A 17,803-nucleotide genomic window follows, 5' to 3' on the forward strand; every position below is an offset into this window, starting at 1 on the left:
TGATAGATGAGGGACCACTGTACATATTTTATTATATTGTTTTCAGCTTATTTTATTGTATAAATAATAAAAACAATGTAGCGACAGCAGAGCTGCTCGCTATGACTGAACTGTTGTGCTGCAATGCATCATGGGAGTTCAGGGTGTTGGTGGTTTAAATGTCATTACTGTGGTTTATGTTAGTGTTCCAGTGTTAGTAGTGTTTGTGTTTTATTGTGTTTGTGTGGTTTAGTCAGCCTAGTTAGTTTGGGTAAGTGTCATGTTGTCATGACTGTGAGTGTGTAGTGTGTTTGATGACTTCCTGTCATAGTTGTAAGGCAATCTGTGTCAAAATAAAAGCATCCAGCAGGTAAATAGTGCTGAAAAAGCAGTTATCTGTTCTCCAGTGCTATTTGCAATGCAGCTTGCCACATTAATAAATTGAACAGAAGTGTCTGTACCGCAAAACTACGAAATACAGTGAAACATCTGCAGAACTAAACCCAACTTAAAAATCCACCAGACCACAAGAAGTGAACCGTGACATGGTGAGGGACCACTGTAACTATCCATCCATCCATCCTCTATATACCGCTTTATCCTCATTAGGGTCGCGGGGAGTGCTGGAGCCTATCCCAGCTGACTCGGGTGAAGGCAGGGGACACCCTGTACAGGTCCCACTGTAACTAATAAAGACTAATAACATAGAATGGATGATTTAATACTGTAACGGCAGGAAGATCAAACATGGATGAATTAATGGGAAACATATTGTCACCTTTAAGGTTCTGGAAGTCCAGACAGAAACAGAAGCAGCAGTTCAGATCTTGGAGGAGTTTAGTGGTTAAACTCTTCTCATCTGGATCAACTTTAACTTCTCTCTTCTTTCTTCTACAGCTCTGACAAACATCACAGCTGAAAACATCACAGCTGATCCTGGACAGGATGTCATTCTAACATGTAAAGCTCCCAACAAGAAGATCACAGCTGTAGAGTGGATCAGACCTGATCAGGAAGCAGAATATGTACTTTTGTACTGGAATGGACATATTAATCCAGACAACCAGCATAAATCTTATCAGAACCGGGTGGAACTGCAAGACAAAGAGATGAAGGATGGAAACGTTTCTCTGATTCTGAAGAATGTGACGATGGAGGACACTGGAAGATACGAGTGTCGTGTTTTTGAGGAAAAACCGAATGAACCCATCAGCATCATTAATCTGGAAGTTTATGGTGAGTTTGTGTTGAGAGTTCAGTTTGTGTCTCTGATGAAGCTGCTTGGTCTCAGATCAGATGTTTGTGGTTTATAAAGATGTTGCTGATGAGACTTTGGAGAAAACATCTGATCTGACTGATGTTCAAACACCTGATATCTCTGATATCTCTGTCTGTAGGAGACAAGGGTGGAATCACTGGAGATGGAGGCGACAAGGATGGAGTCATTGTAGGATCAGTAGGGAGTGTGATACTTCTTGCTGTGGCTGCTCTTGGTTTTCTAATCTCTAGACAGCGCAGGAGGCAGAATCCAAACTTCTCAGTTCCTCCTGATGAAGCAGCAGCTATAGAGATGTTACCAGTTCCTGAACAGCATCAGAACAAACCAGAGCTCATGTAACTTTGATGGAAGCAGCAGCAGCAGAACAAAGAGAATCCAGGTGTGGACCAACCATGTGGTCTCTCCTTTAACTGCCACCTTATAGTGGTGGAGGGTTTGTGAGCTCAGAGGATGCTGGGAGCTGTGCTGTCTGGAGTTCAGCTCCTGCTAGGCTTTCTATTGGCAGACTGGTCCCAGATGATGAGCCAGACTAAGAGCAGTTTTTAAAATAGTTGAGGATTCCTCCCTGGAACGTTTTAATGGTCGTGTAGAATATTTTCAGTGGTCAGTTAATAGACTTTTAGAAACAGATCCTGAACTTTCTGAACCCGGAGCGGGGAGGTGAGTTTGAAATGCATGCTGTCTTTCAAATGAATCATCATAATTACTCCATTTATAAGAACCTAAAACTGTCAAAACAGAAATAATCACCTGAGTTTTAACTTTACAATGGTCCTTGAACTACTCACCCATCAGGATAGGTCACCAAATCTGACACAAAAATTCAGATATTTCATGAAAACAGGTTAGATGAGTAACAAACATAAAGGATGACAATAACTAATATGAATAACGATGACATAAATAATACAGACTCAACTGTAATAACAGTGATATGAAAACTACTCAGAGTTTAGATCTAGATTGATCCTGTGGATTGTTGCTGCTGCTGCTGGTCTTCATCAACTTTTCTGTTGCTTTGTCTGGAAATAAATGTGTTCCAAAGCTCTGCATGTTAGAACCTGATGAAATGTTGTGGATGTAAAGTGTTCTGTCAGATGAGATCAGAAGCAGATAGAAAAGTTCTGATTGTCCAGAATGAAGCAGAACTGATGAACAACTTTAGACTGAACTGGTTTGAATGTTTTATCTGCTAGCAGCTCTGATGATGCTCTGAACTGTTGTACAGGATAAGCTAATTTGATATATTTTGTATATTTTTTATACTGCTGAGTATTCAGTGAGTTTGATCTTCATACTTTATCATGTTTAGTTGTTCATCTGCAGATAAATGTAGTCCAGTGAAACAACATTGTTACTGAACTGTAGTGAAGGTTGAACAGAATAAACAGAACTTCTACTGATAGAATGAACTGAGTTACTTCACAGAAATGACTGGCTGTTTATCCTGCAACACAGTGGAAAGAATGAACTTTATTGCTGCTTTTAGCACTCTGGCATTGATTCTAATCTGATTGTCTTTGTTCTTTTACAATGATATCAAAGCTGAATCTAACCAGTGATCTGTGGTTCATTATAATTTCTATGTAGAGTTTTAAAGCTGGTTTCTTCTCTGCAGAAGTGATAATAAAGGTTGTTTCTCCAGATTCTGATCCTGCTGCTTCATGTCTGACTACAACCTGTTGAACTGCTTCACAACAAACAGATCAGGAGTTTCTCTACAGGATCAGTCCACAGAGATTCTAGAAAACCACTAATAATAGAAGAAGAAACAGCAGAAACGTCTGACTCCACTTCTCTGCTGATGGTTGAACTGACCATGTGTGACTGGTTGTTGTGTTTCTCCATAGATCTGATTAGTGTAGAAAACATCCAGACTGTAGTTTACCAGAACTTCCTGCTGCTCTGTAGAATCTGTTTCTACAACCAGAGACTTTAGAGACAGTCTGTCTGAACACAGATCATGTTCCTCTGGACACACCATGCTAAAGATAAAGAGAGTTTTGGTTTATTATGAAAGTTTAGTTCCTCTTCCTGTAGTTCAGCTCTGAGTTTATAACACAAACAACAAACTCTGGAACCTCATTAAATGTTTTGAGTTTCAAATGTGGATGTAAACTTTCTGATTTGTTCGTCTTCCTGTCTGTTATCTTCTTTCTGATCTGATTTTCTCTGTCAGGTTGAATCATCTTCTAAAAACTGTAAATAATCAGAGATGAATGAAGACAGAGAGCAGCAGCCTCCATCTTTACTGAGCAGAAACCACAGCAGGAAAGTTTAACGTTGCTTCTTTCAAACATCCACTTACAGAGAATTTATCAGAGACTAGATTTGCTGCAGGTTGTCTGAGTTAAAGACTCAGAAAAGGTCAGTTTGATTTGACCTCATTTAGAACTCTGCTTCATGAAGCAGGTCTGTCTGAAAGGACTTCTATCCCAGAGTTAGACTTCCTGTGAACAGCAAGTCTAACTCTGTTCTTCCTCTGCAGCACAGCTCACACATCTGGACAACAACCACACAAACACAACTTAAACCACAAAAGCCCAGAGTCACAAAGAATGGATCATCAACACATACATGCAGTTTGTCTCCATAAACCATCAGTGGAGCTTCACTGGACCCCTGATGGAGACCTACATCACCCACAGACACACAACATGAGTCCACAGACACACAACTCTAACACACAGACACACAGAATGACTTCAGAGAACCAGTCTACAGTAAAATCCCCACCAGGAGATAAAATGACTCCAGAGCCTCTAAATGAAACTCTACAGGACGTTACTCAGAGGTCTCACAGCGCCCTCTGGAGGCTTCCAGATGCTGTTACACATCTGCTGTAGAACTCCATCAGACACACTGATGGATTATTGTTTATTTGTTTATGATTATTTACATTTTGGAGCATGCAGACAGATGTTTAGGGATGTTCACATGAATGTGAATAAATCTCCACATTGGTGATGTCCTGGTAGACAGCAGGACAATCATTGCTGCTATTTACAGTAAATAAAGAACATTAAGTGGGTCAATATATAATTGTGGGACTTTTAGAGTTTAAAAAATTCTGGAAATATTTTTTCTTCAAATATATTATTATTTATAAACATTGGCCCCAAATTTGCTGATTTCAAACGATAAAGCCGTATGAGCCGTTATAACGAAGCTGAAATTACGAAGCTTTTATCGGGGCCGTGTACCGTAATAACACGACCTAAATTCACAATGGTGGACATCTTCGACAATGCGACCTCGCAAGACTTGATCGATATTTTTATGGATTAGGTGGTTTTAGTATATGTACTTCTCCAGAAACATGGCCCTGTAAGGGTTAACACATTATTTTAGTCAACTATGTTATGGACAAAAACTGTAAAGTTTTATCTTTGGGTAAAAGTCAGATATTTAAGCAAATCATTGTTCTAGAAAGAATCTCTGCCCACTTACAATTTTAATTATAATCCACAATTATTAAAGAAAATGCACTTTTTTTTGCATTAAAACTCCTAATTTCACAGAATGCAGTGAACAGTCCAGATACTTTCTCCTAAACTCCTGAGATTCATGACAATTTTCTTGATTAAATTATAGTGAGCTACATGTTTCACAGCTACCAAGTCTCTAGGTTTAGGGAACAATTAAATTTTTTTATAAACATAATGGTATCATAGTTGACAAAAGTGACACAGCTGACTGGACATGAAAATATTTAATGATTTATTTATCAAATATAATCATGAACTATATGAATTATTATTGTATGTTAGAAAACTGCATATTCTGTCTCTTAGTGGATTTAATTAAGACCTTCTGATATCATTGTGACATAAACAAATAACACAGACTCAGAGTAGTTCACATGGATCACTTACAGTTTTATTAACTTACACACACTGTAAACTAAAACAGTGATCCTAACCTACAAAAAACAACAACGGGATGAAAAACTGCTCACACAAAAAGCACTCTGTAAGCTTTTTTGAAAATACTGTTTTTTGAGCAAAAACTAAAAGTGTATAACACTGAGTAAAAAACGGTGCTCTGTTGTGTCAAAACATTTAACAAAATAAGTGTGCTGCACTGTTCCAACATTTTCAAAACAAAACAGTGAAAACCGTTATATCCTAACTACACTAATACAGTGGATAAGGAAAGTATTCAGACCCCTGAAATGTTTCACTCTCTGTGTCATTGCAGCCATTTGCCAAAATCATAAAAGTTCATTTTATTTCTCATTAATGTACACTCAGCACCCCGTCTTGACAGAAAAAAAACAGAAATGTAGAAAACTTTGCAAATGTATTAAAAAAGAAAAACTGAAATCTCACATGGTCAGAAGTATTCAGAGCCTTTGCAGCGACATTCATATTTAACTCACATGCTGTCCATTTCTTCTGATCCTCCTCCAGATGGTTCTGCTTCTTTATTGGAGTCCAGCTGTGTTTAATTAAACTGATTGGACTTGATTAGGAAAGGCACACACCTGTCTGTATAAGACCTTACAGCTCACAGTGCATGTCAGAGCAAATGAGAATCATGAGGTGGAAGGAACTGCCCAAGGAGCTCAGAGACAGAATGGTGGCAAGGCACAGATCTGGACAAGGTTACAAAAGAATTTCTGCAGCACTCAAGGTTCCTCAGAGCACAGTGGCCTCCATAATCCTCAAATGGAAGAAGTTTGGGACGACCACAACTCTTCCTAGACCTGGCCGTCCAGCCAAACTGAGCAATGGTGGGAGAAGAGCCTTGGTGAGAGAGGTAAAGAAGAACCCAAAGATCACTGTGGCTGAGCTCCAGAGATGCAGTCGGGAGATAGGAGAAAGTTCCACAAAGTCAACCATCACTGCAGCCCTCCACCAGTCGGGGCTTTATGGCAGAGTGGCCCGAAGGAAGACTCTCCTCAGTGCAAGACACATGAAAGCTTAGAGTTTGAAAAAACACATGAAGGACTCCCAGACTATGAGAAATACGATTCTCTGGTCTGATGAGACCAAGATTGAACTTTTTGGTGTTAATTCTAAGCGGTATGTGTGGAGAAAAGCAGGCACTGCTCATCACCTGCCCAATACAATCCCTACAGTGAAACATGGTGGTGGGAGCATCATGTTGTGGGGGGTGGGGTTTCAGCTGCAGGGACAGGACGACTGGTTGCAATTGAAGGAAGGATGAATGCGGCCAAGTACAGAGATATCCTGGAGGAAAACCTCTTCCAGAGTGCTCAGGACCTCAGACTGGGCCGAAGGTTCACCTTTCAACAGGACAATGACCCTAAGCACACAACTAAAATAACAAAGGAGTGGCTTCACAACAACTCTGTGACCGTTCTTGACTGGCCCAGCCAGAGCCCTGACCTAAACCCAGTTGAGCATCTCTGGAGAGACTTAAAAATGTCTGTCCACCAATGTTCACCATCCAACCTGACAGAACTGGAGAGGATCTGCAAGAAGAATGTCAGAGGATCCCCAAATCCAGGTGTGAAAAACTTGTTGCATCATTCCCAAGAAGACTCATGGCTGTACGAGCTGAAAAGGAGCTTCTACTCAATACTGAGCACAGGGTCTGAATACTTCTGACCATGTGATATTTCAGTTTTTCTTTTTAATACATTTGCAAAAAATTCTACATTTCTGTTTTTTCTGTCCAGATGGGTGCTGAGTGTACATTAATGAGAAATAAAATGAACTTTTTTGATTTTGGCAAATGGCTGCAATGACACAGAGAGTGAAAGATTTCAAGGGGTCTGAATACTTTCTGTACCTACTGTATATCATTTAATAAAATTGAAACTGAAACTCTTTTATAAAGATATTGTGGAAACATAGTTGACATGTGATAAAGCCACACTTGACTCACACACTATTTTATATTGAATAACTCAGAAAGAGGAGAAAGAATTGTCGCACTCCTCCGGTGCCAGCCCTCTGATCTGGCTAACTGTGCTCAGCTGAGGAGCTCAGCTTAACTCTATGTACAATCACTGCAGCATTTAAGCTGGCCTCTCTGCACTACACTCTGCCGGTTCATTGCTCCATATCCCACCATCCATGCTACGATGCACTCAGCTGTCCCCTGCACTCCGGTCACCATCTCTTGCACGCTGCTTCCTGGACACAAGCTTCCCGTTGGACTTATTATCTGTTCCCCTGCCCTCGTCACGTCTCTCCCTCTGCTCCCTCCATTCTGCCCGCTTCTGCCTTCCTCCCATGGACACATGAGTCTCCTCTCCCCTGTTAGTTTAGTTTCATTTAGTCCTCGTTTCGGCCAACTAGTCCGCCCTTAGTGAGTGTAGTTTGTTTAGTTTAGCCCCCTGTTCTGTTTAGTGCCTGTGCCTCCCGTATGGAGAGCTTTTGTGTTTCGTTCCTTTATTAAAACCTTATTCATTTATCTACCTGCCTGTCTATTGCCTGCTGCTTGGGTTCACCCGCCCCGTTGTATGACAAGAATAAACCTTGGAGTCTTCCAGTCTTTACTTCAGGAGGAAATGACATCATGTGGAGCAGGTCATGTGATCTGGAATTAACAAACTTCTTTGAGAGGTGTTTTTATAACGGGGGACTTAGTGGAAAGGGATTTCTGGGACACAGATACAGTTTGTTATTTTCCATATAAAATGTGATATCTTGTCAAAAAAGAAAAATCTGTCATGATTATCCAATCCTTATCCAAGTTTTTACATTTCAGTGTGTTATTATCAAAGTTTTTTTATGTTGTAGTCCATATTTCATTGGGCTAATGTCTAGATTGTTACAGTTTTTTACATTAATATCAAGGCGTATGATGTTCTTGATGTAGTAATATCCAGATGTTTGATGTCTTGTGATTGGACACAACCCTTTGGGGGTTTTCTGGGCATGACCAACTGAAAGGAGACCCCAGGATGAGACTCGATCTCTCTGGAGGGACTACATATCTCATCTGGCCCAGGAATGGTCAGAAAGCGTTGTTGGGGAGATGTTCCCAGGGAATGACCTCCTTCATCTCTGGACAAGAGGACTAAAACGATGGACTGACTGACCAAATGTATGGAACTACAAGCCTCTGTGATCAACAAACAGACAATTTAGAGTAACCAATTAACCTCAGCATATTTTTGGACTGTGGGAGGAAGCCGGAGTACCCGGAGAAAACCCACGCATGCACAGGGAGAACATGCAAACTCCATGCAGAAAGATCCCAGACCCAGGCCGGGATTTGAACCGGGGATCTTCTTGCTGCAAGGCCAAAGTGCTCCACTCTACTGTGTAGCCCTTGTCTCTAAACAATGTAAACAAAACATTCCAGAGTTGTCTGAACTTGTTCAGGCCTGAAGAAGAGAAATTACACTAAGAAGGCATAAAAAGTCTTCAGAGCCTTCTGCCCGCATCCTCAAGATAAAGTTCACCCAATCACTGTCATGGAATTTCATCTGATTTCAATGTTCCACATTCAGACGGAGATACAGAATAAACTATTTCTCTGAACAGCTGCACCTCACAGCTTCATCAGAATCATCAGCAAGTGACTTTACATTGGTGTTCATGGATTAAAGTGTGGCTGTTGTTGGATATTTGTACCAAAGTGTTGATCAGAGGAAAAAGAAGAAAAAGACGGTGAAATGGTCACTGGAACATCTGCGTTACTCTGTTGTTTGGTCTGTTCCTCTGAAGGTGAGTTAATCATGTTCATACATTCAGATCTAATATTCAGGAGGTTGCTTTAAAAAGACACATTTTAGAAACTTGGACTTTTCACCTTTGCGTTTTCTGAGCATGTTGATGATAAAAACAGCAGCGTTTGGTTCATCAGTCAGTCATCAATAATCAACACATCTCATGTAACCAAGAAGAGGAGGAGATATCAGCCCAGGTGTGTCCTCTAGATCTCAAAAGTGAAATGATTATTGTCCTCCTGGACTCATGAAAATGTGAAGTCACTTGATTTCCAAGAAGTATGGAAATAAAACTCCGCCCTTCAGATCCCTCAGTGTTTACATCAGCGCCGCTTTTCTCCCGTTTCTTTACGCTGCTGCACCTCACGGCTTCATTTTAAATATCAGCTGTAAATGCCGATAAATTTCTGATTAAACTTTGTTTTGTTGTTGGATATAGTTCTCGGTCTAAGTGTTGATCAGAGGAAAAAGAAGAAGACGGTCAGATGGTGGCTGGAACATTCCCTTTGTTCTCTCTGATCATCTGTTTCCTGGTCTGTTCCTGTACAGGTGAGTTAAACATCTTCGTATTTTTAGAGGTTGTTTTGTAAAGAAAAAAATGTAAAAACTTGGTGTTTTCTCCTCTTTGGAGAAAAGACTTTAATACAACAATACGTTTTGAATTTGTGGGTACGATCGTTGTAAAGGCTTCTATTGTTCATCGTAAACAGTGAACAGTAATAATGAACAACTCTGACTGCCTCTTTTTATGTTTAAAGGCTGTGAAATGTTTCTGTTTGTCCAGATTTCTGCTGTTTTATCAATCAGAACTAAACTGTTTTAGTTGTCAATACAGTCATGGAAAAAAATGATGTCATCAAAATTAAATTCTTATGATTATTTTTTGTTGTTAGCATTATACTTCTCCAAGCAAGTGTGCCTTTAGTTGTACCAGGCGTCAAAATGAACAAGAAATTGAAGAAAAAAATGGTGGTTTAAACATTTTTTCCATGACTGTGTGTATTCCATTGTTCTCAAGTGCTCAGCAGAAAGTTAAAAGGAAAAGCTGACATTTGCTCCTGAATTAAAGACTTATAACATAGAATGGATGATTTAATGCTGTAATGGCAGGAAGATCAAACACGGATATTTTAAAGGGAAACACATTTTCATTTTTAATGTCCTGGAAGTCCAGACAGAAGCAGAATCAGGAGCTCAGAGTTCATGGAGGAGTACAACAGAGAACAAATGATGACTAATTTCAGGCGGATTCTGAGTCTAAATAATTTAAATAAACAGGATGTGACTATATTTTCCAGTGTTATATATTTAAATGTTCTCATAATTCATTAAATTGTGCTCTGATATCACAATAATCCCATTCAGACCAACTGATTAAATCCAATCTGCTGATTGTTATTGTTGTTATTGAACTGGTCCAGAGAAGGTGATGAGTTCAGCAGAAATATGAAACCGGGTAAAACCCACTGATAGGTTCTGAGGGAAAGGAGGCAGGGAATTGTTTTTGATAAAGGGAGGTTGTCAAAGTTTTTCACCACCCAGTACTGATGTTAATTTCATGTTCTTCTCTCTGTAGTTTATAACACCATGTTGAATGGATGGTAAAAACACAGCAGTGCTTTGGTTTCTCAGTCATCAACAATCAACACGTAACCAATCAAAGCAGGAGGTATCCGTCTACGTGTGTCCTCTAGATCTCAAAAGATAAATGATTAATGTTCTCCTGTACTCGTGAAGGCTGAAGTCATGAGATTTATAAGAAATAAAGAAACTCTGTCCTGCAGATCCCTCAGTGTTTTCTACATCAGCGCCATATTTCTCCTGTTTCTCTACACAGCCACACCACACAGTTAAATACCAGCAGGAAACAACATTAACTCTTGTTTTCTGATTAAACTTTAGCCTAAGTGTTGATCAGAGGAAGAAGAAGAAGACGGTAAAATGGTGGTTAGAACATCTTTCTGTGTGATCATCTGTTTCCTGGTCTGTTCCTCTGAAGGTGAGTTAATCATGTTCATACGTTCAGATCTAATATTCAGGAGGTTGTTTTGTAAAGACACATTTTAGAAACTTGGACTTTTCTTCTTTTTGTTCTCTGAGCTGCTGAGTCTCCAACAGACAACCCAGTTTCTGGAAGTGTCCTTTAACGTTTTCCTGGTTGCACTTTTTATTCTGACATCATGTTGTGTCAACCAGCTCCAAGGAGTTGATTCAGGTTATAAACTGTGACGTTCCAACAAACAGCCTCAAACCATTCCAGCTGTAAACGTGTAAAATCTGGGCTCAGAGGGAACATTAGTTCTGGAGTTAGAGCTTCTTCAGGAAGGAGGTCGTGTTGATTTTAGCATCGTTTTCTTCCACCAATCTGTGGATCAATGTTAGAAACTGCAGAAATAATGTAGCTGGAGTCCTGAAAGTGAACATTGATGTGAACATCTGGTCTCCAGTGGTTCAACCTGCTCTGATAGAATAATACAGACCAGTTCTATGATGGTGGACGTCTGCTCAGAACCTGATTCCACCAACAGAAAACCTTTATTTTCACCCTCACAGGATGATTTGTTTCCTGTCATTTGGCACCAATAGGAGCTTTAAAGTGGATCTATGGTTCCAGTCAGACACTTTATGAGAAACAAACAGTAAAACTACATTGTTTTTGTATTAATGTCCAATATGAGGACAGTCATTGAGCAGATCTGATGGTAAAACCGCTCCAGTAGAGTTCTAGAAAACTGTTACTGGGCTGAAAGAAAAAACAGGGTTTATAACTCAGAGAGCTGCAGATCATTTTAGAAAATGTGATTCAATAAACAATAGTTTATTTACCAGATCTACAGTGCCTTGTGAAAGTATTCGGCCCCTTGAACTTTTCAACCTTTCGCCACATTTCAGGCTTCAAACATAAAGATATAAAATTTTAATTTTTTGTCAAGAATCAACAACAAGTGGGACACAATCGTGAAGTGGAACGAAATTTATTGGATATTTTATACTTTTTTAACAAATAAAAAACTGAAAAGTGGGGTGTGCAATATTATTGGGCCCCTTTACTTTCAGTGCAGCAAACTCACTCCAGAAGTTCAGTGAGGATCTCTGAATGATCCAATGTTGTCCTAAATGACTGATGATGATAAATAGAATCCACCTGTGTGTAATCAAGTCTCCGTATAAATGCACCTGCTCTGTGATAGTCTCAGGGTTCTGTTTAAAGTGCAGAGAGCATCATGAAGACCAAGGAACACACCAGGCAGGTCCCAGATACTGTTGTGGAGAAGTTTAAAGCCGGATTTGGATCCAAAAAGATTTCCCAAGCTTTAAACATCTCAAGGAGCACTGTGCAAGCAATCATATTGAAATGGAAGGAGTATCAGACCACTGCAAATCTACCAAGACCCGGCCGTCCCTCTAAACTTTCACCTCCAACAAGGAGAAGACTGATCAGAGATGCAGCCAAGAGGCCCATGATCACTCTGGATGAACTGCAGAGATCTACAGCTGAGGTGGGAGAGTCTGTCCATAGGACAACAATCAGTCGTACACTGCACAAATCTGGCCTTTATGGAAGAGTGGCAAGAAGAAAGCCATTTCTCAAAGATATCCATACAAAGTCTGGTTTGAAGTTTGCCACAAGCCACCTGGGAGACACACCAAACATGTGGAAGAAGGTGCTCTGGTCAGATGAAACCAAAATCCAACTTTTTGGCCACAATGCAAAACCATATGTTTGGCGTAAAAGCAACACAGCTCATCACCCTGAACACACCATCCCCACTGTCAAACATGGTGGTGGCAGCCTCATGGTTTGGGCCTGCTTTTCTTCAGCAGGGACAGGGAAGATGGTTCAAATTGATGGGAAGATGAATGGAGCCAAATACAGGAGCATTCTGGAAGAAAACCTGTTGGAGTCTGCAAAAGACCTGAGACTGGGACGGAGATTTATCTTCCAACAGGACAATGATCCAAAACATAAAGCCAAATCTACAATGGAATGGTTCACAAATAAACGTATCCAGGTGTTAGAATGGCCAAGTCAAAGTCCAGACCTGAATCCAATGGAGAATCTGTGGGCAGAGCTGAAGACTGCTGTTCACAAACGCTCTCCATCCAACCTCACTGTGCTCCAGCTGTTTTGCAAGGAAGAATGGGCAAGAATTTCAGTCTCTGGATGTGCAAAACTGATAGAGACATACCCCAAGAGACTTGCAGCTGTAACTGCAGCAAAAGGTGGCGCGACAAAGTATTAATGCAAGGGGGCCCAATAATATTGCACGCCCCACTTTTCAGGTTTTTATTTGTTAAAAAAGTTTAAAATATCCAATAAATTTCGTTCCACTTCACGATTGTGTCCCAATTGTTGATTCTTGACAAAAAATTAGAATTTTATATCTTTATGTTTAAAGCCTGAAATGTGGCAAAAGGTTGAAAAGTTCAAGGGGGCCGAATACTTTCACAAGGCACTGTATAGCATCACTTGTCTCGGAGTTGATTATTAAGATCTGTTTTAATTATTAAAACCCTGTTAGCAAAAAAAAAACAACCTAAAACTCAGTCAGCTGTGATCACTGGTCACATCTGGAGCTCATCAGAAACACAACCTGTTGTCTACTGACAGTCACTAAATAAACACAATAATAACATCCAGTAAAATCCTTCCACTCGGTGCCAACATGACATCAACAAGAGAACTGGGAAACACGTTTTCACCTTTAATGTTCTGTAAATCCAGACAGAAACAGAAGCAGCAGCTCAGAGTTCATGGAGGAGTTTAGTGGTTAAAATCTTCTCATCTGGATCAACTTTAACTTCTCTCTGCTTTCTTCTTCAGCTCAGGAAAAAATCACAGCTAAACTTGGACATGATGTCATTCTGCCATGTAAAGTTCCCAACATCAACAACATCAACAGCATAACTGTAGAGTGGATCAAACCTGGACTGGATCCAGATCATGTTTTGTTCTACAGAGATGGACACTTAGATCCAGACAACCAGCATACATCTTATCAGAACCGGGTGGATCTGCAGGACAAAGAGATGAAGGATGGAGATGTTTCTCTGATTCTGAAGAATGTGACGATGGAGGACAGAGGAACATACGAGTGTCGTGTTTTTGAGAAAGGAAAGAAAGATCCTATCAGCATCATCTACCTGGAAGTTGTTGAACCAGGTGAGTTTGTGTTGAGAGTTCAGTTTGTGTCTCTGATGAAGCTGCTTGGTCTCAGATCAGATGTTTGTGGTTTATAAAGATGTTGCTGATGAGACTTTGGAGAAAACAGCTGATCTGACTGATGTTCAAACACCTGATATCTCTGATATTTCTGTCTGCAGGAGAAAAGGATGAAAACACTGGAGATGGAGGAGACAAGACTGGAATCATTCTGGGATCAGTAGTGGGTGTGATACTTCATATTCTGGTTTCTGTTGTGTTTTTTTTAATCTATAGATGACACACGAGGAAGAATCCAAACCTCCCAGTTCCTCCTGATGAAGCAGCAGCTGAACAGATGTTATGAAACAAAGACATCAAAGTTCTTCTGAACAGCATCAGAACAAACCAGAGCTTGTGTAACTTTGATGGAAGCAGCAGCAGAACAAAGAGAATCCAGGTGTGGACCAACCATGTGGTCTCCTTTAACTGCCACCTTATAGTGGTGGAGGATTTGTGAGCTCAGAGGATGCTGGGAGCTCTGCTGTCTGGAGTTCAGCTCCTGCTAGGGTTTCTATTGGCAGACTGGTCCAGAAACATCAAGTCCTCCCAACATCTCCATCATCTAGATTGATCCTGTGGATTGTTGCTGCTGCTGCTGGTCTTCATCAACTTTTCTACTCTGTTGCTTTGTCTGGAAATAAATGTGTTCCAAAGCTCTGCATGTTAGAACCTGATGAAATGTTGTGGATGTAAAGTGTTCTGTCAGATGAGATCAGAAGCAGATAGAAAAGTTCTGATTGTCCAGAATGAAGCAGAACTGATGAACAACTTTAGACTGAACTGGTTTTAGTGTTTTATCTGTTAGCAGCTCTGATGATTTACTTTATTTGCTGTCAGATGGTTTGTGAGTTTTTCTCTCTGGTCTTCATCTTATCTTAAGGTTTATTTGCTGATCTCTGTTTTGTTCTGTTAATCTGCAGAATGATTTTGTACTCAGTTTCTTCATAGAATGATGTAAGCAGAAGTTGATCAGATTCTTCATAAAAATCTTGTTCAAAGTATTTAATGTTTTATCTGTTAGCAGCTCTGATGATGCTCTCAACTATTTTACAGGGTAAAGGTGCAGATAATGCTACATATTTTGTATATTTTTTTCATCCTGCTGACTGGTCTGTGAGTTTAATCTTCATCCTATATCATGTTTTGTTGTTAATCTGCAGATAAATCTTCTTTTCCTTTCGAATTTTCCCTTCAGAGGTCGCCACAGCGAATCAATTGCCTCCATCTAACCCTGTCTGCTGCATCCTCTTCTCTCACACCAACTACCTTCATGTCCTCTTTAACCACATCCATAAACCTCCTCTTTGGTCTTCCTCTAGGCCTCCTGCCTGGCAGTGGGAAACTCAGCATCCTTCTACCAATATATTCACTCTCTCTCCTCTGGACATGTCTGAACCATCTCAGTCTGGCCTCTCTGACTTTATCTCCAAAGCCTCTAACATGTGCTGTCCCTCTGATGTCCTCATTCCTGATCCTATCCATCCTGGTCACTCCCAAAGAGAACCTCAGCATCTTCAGTTCTGCTACCTCCAGCTCTGCCTCCTGTCTTTTCCTCAGGGACACTGTCTCCAGACCAAACAACATGGCTGGTCTCACCACAGTTTTGTAAACCTTTCCTTTCATTTTAGCTGAAACTCTTCTATCACACATCACACCTGACACTTTTCTCCAGCCGTTCCAGCCTGCCTGTACACGCTTCTTCACCTCTTTTCCACACTCTCCATTGCTTTGGACTGTTGACCCTAAGTACTTAAAATCCTCCACCTTCTTGATCTCTTCTCCCTGTAACCTCACTCTTCCACTTGGGTCCCTCTCATTCACACACAGATACTCCGTCTTGCTGCGGCTAACCTTCATTCCTCTCCTTTCCAGGGCAAACCTCCACGCCTCTAGCTTCTCCTCCACCTGTTCCCTGCTCTCACTACAGATCACAATGTCATCTGCAAACATCATAGTCCATGGAGACTCCTGTCTAACCTCGTCTGTCATCCTGTCCATCACCATAGCAAACAAGAAGGGGCTCAGAGCTGATCCCTGATGTACTCCCACCTCCACCTTGAACTCCTCTGTTACTCCTACAGCACACCTCACCACTGTCTTACAGTCCTCATACATGTCCTGCACCACTCTAACATACTTCTCTGCCACTCCAGACTTCCTCATACAAAACCACAGTTCCTCTCTGGGCACCCTGTCAGAAGCTTTCTCCAGATCTACAAAGACACAATGCAGCTCCTTCTGACCTTCTCTGTACTTCTCTATCAACATCCTCAAAGCAAATATTGCATCTGTTGTACTCTTTCTTGGCATGAAACCATACTGCTGCTCACAGATGTTCACCTCTGCCCTTAGTCTAGCTTCAACTACTCTTTCCCATAGCTTCATCGTGTGGCTCATCAGCTTTATTCCTCTGTAGTTGCCACAACTCTGCACATCTCCCTTGTTCTTAAAGATGGGCACCAGCACACTTCTCCTCCATTCCTCGGGCATCTTCTCACTATGTAAGATCCTGTTGAACAACCCAGTCAGAAACTCTACTGCTACCTCTCCGAGACACTTCCATACCTCCACAGGTATATCATCAGGACCAAGTGCCTTTCCACTCTTCATCCTCTTCAATGCCCTCCTCACTTCATCCTTACTAATCTTTGCTACTTCCTGGTCCACAACAGTCACCTCTTCTACTCTTCGTTCTCTCTCATTTTCCTCATTCATCAACTCTTCAAAGTACTCTTTCCATCTTCCCATCACACTATTGGCACCTGTCAACACACTTCCATCCTTATCCTTTATCACCCTAACCTGCTGCACATCCTTCCCATCTCTGTCTCTCTGCCTTGCCAACCTGTACAGATCAGTCTCTTCCTCCTTACTGTCCAACCTAGCATACAAGTCATGGTAAGCCCCTTGTTTGGCCTTTGCCACCTCTACTTTCACCTTACGCTGCATCTCCCTGTACTCCTGTCTACTCTCTTCAGTCCTCTCAGTGTCCCACTTCTTCTTAGCTAACCTCTTTCTCTGGATCCACTCCTGCACCTCCTCATTCCACCACCAAGTCTCCTTATCTCCTTTCCTTCCAGATGACACACCAAGTACTCTCCGACCTGTCTCCCTGATCACATTTGCTGTAGTTGTCCAGTCATCTGGAAGCACCTCCTGACCATCCAAAGCCTGTCTCAACTCTTTCCTGAAAGTCAAACAACACTCTTCCTTTTTCAGCTTCCACCATTTGGTCCTCTGCTCTGCCTTTGCCCACTTCATCTTCTTCACCACCAGGGTCTGCAGATAAATGTAGTAAAATAACATTGTTTGTTAGTGAACTGTAGTGAAGGTTGATTGTTTCTCCTGTAACAGACTGGAAATAATGAATTTTACTACTGTTTTTGGACTTCAGTTTTGATTGTAAACTGTTTGATTCTCTTAGTTCTTGTCCTCTGAACAATGACAGTAAAGTTGAATGTAATCAGTGATCTGCACTGGAAAAACTGCTCCTCCCAAAACAAGAAAAAAAATTATTTCAATAAAATTTTACCTTGAAATAAGTAAAAAAGAATCTGCCAGTAGAACAAGTGAAAAATGTCTTGGTAAGATTTCTGGAAATAATATGTGATATTTACAATATTGAGATCTTAAAATTAGCTGGAAAACTCATTTTAAGCTCTATTTTACCAGGACTGTCAAGCTTAGA

The 17,803-nt window shown here is 40.8% G+C and overlaps 1 protein-coding gene and 1 long non-coding RNA gene across 4 annotated transcripts in view; one reads left to right on the forward strand and one right to left on the reverse strand.

The window, feature by feature from the left end:
- Positions 1–14,694, reverse strand: part of LOC127532640 (uncharacterized) — a 32,610-nt gene extending 17,916 nt beyond the window's left edge. Inside the window, exons 1-2 of the long non-coding RNA XR_007940169.1 lie at positions 14,549–14,694; positions 1,349–1,675 (exon numbers count right to left, since the gene is read on the reverse strand). This is a non-coding gene — a long non-coding RNA (uncharacterized LOC127532640). The remainder of the gene's footprint in view (positions 1–1,348; positions 1,676–14,548) is intronic.
- Positions 1–17,803, forward strand: part of LOC127532619 (uncharacterized) — a 46,035-nt gene that overhangs the window by 20,341 nt on the left and 7,891 nt on the right. Inside the window, exon 4 of one of the 3 annotated variants that reach the window (XR_007940145.1) lies at positions 1,638–2,910. The exons of 1 other annotated variant lie outside the window; for it this stretch is intronic. The gene's annotated coding sequence lies outside the window, so the exon portion shown is untranslated. Of the gene's footprint in view, positions 1–1,637; positions 2,911–17,803 lie in introns of those variants that run through there. One more of the 3 variants, XR_007940147.1, reaches the window with a different exon arrangement.

This window comes from Acanthochromis polyacanthus, chromosome 24 (assembly GCF_021347895.1).
Source record: "Acanthochromis polyacanthus isolate Apoly-LR-REF ecotype Palm Island chromosome 24, KAUST_Apoly_ChrSc, whole genome shotgun sequence".
NCBI classification, from domain to species: domain Eukaryota; kingdom Metazoa; phylum Chordata; class Actinopteri; family Pomacentridae; genus Acanthochromis; species Acanthochromis polyacanthus.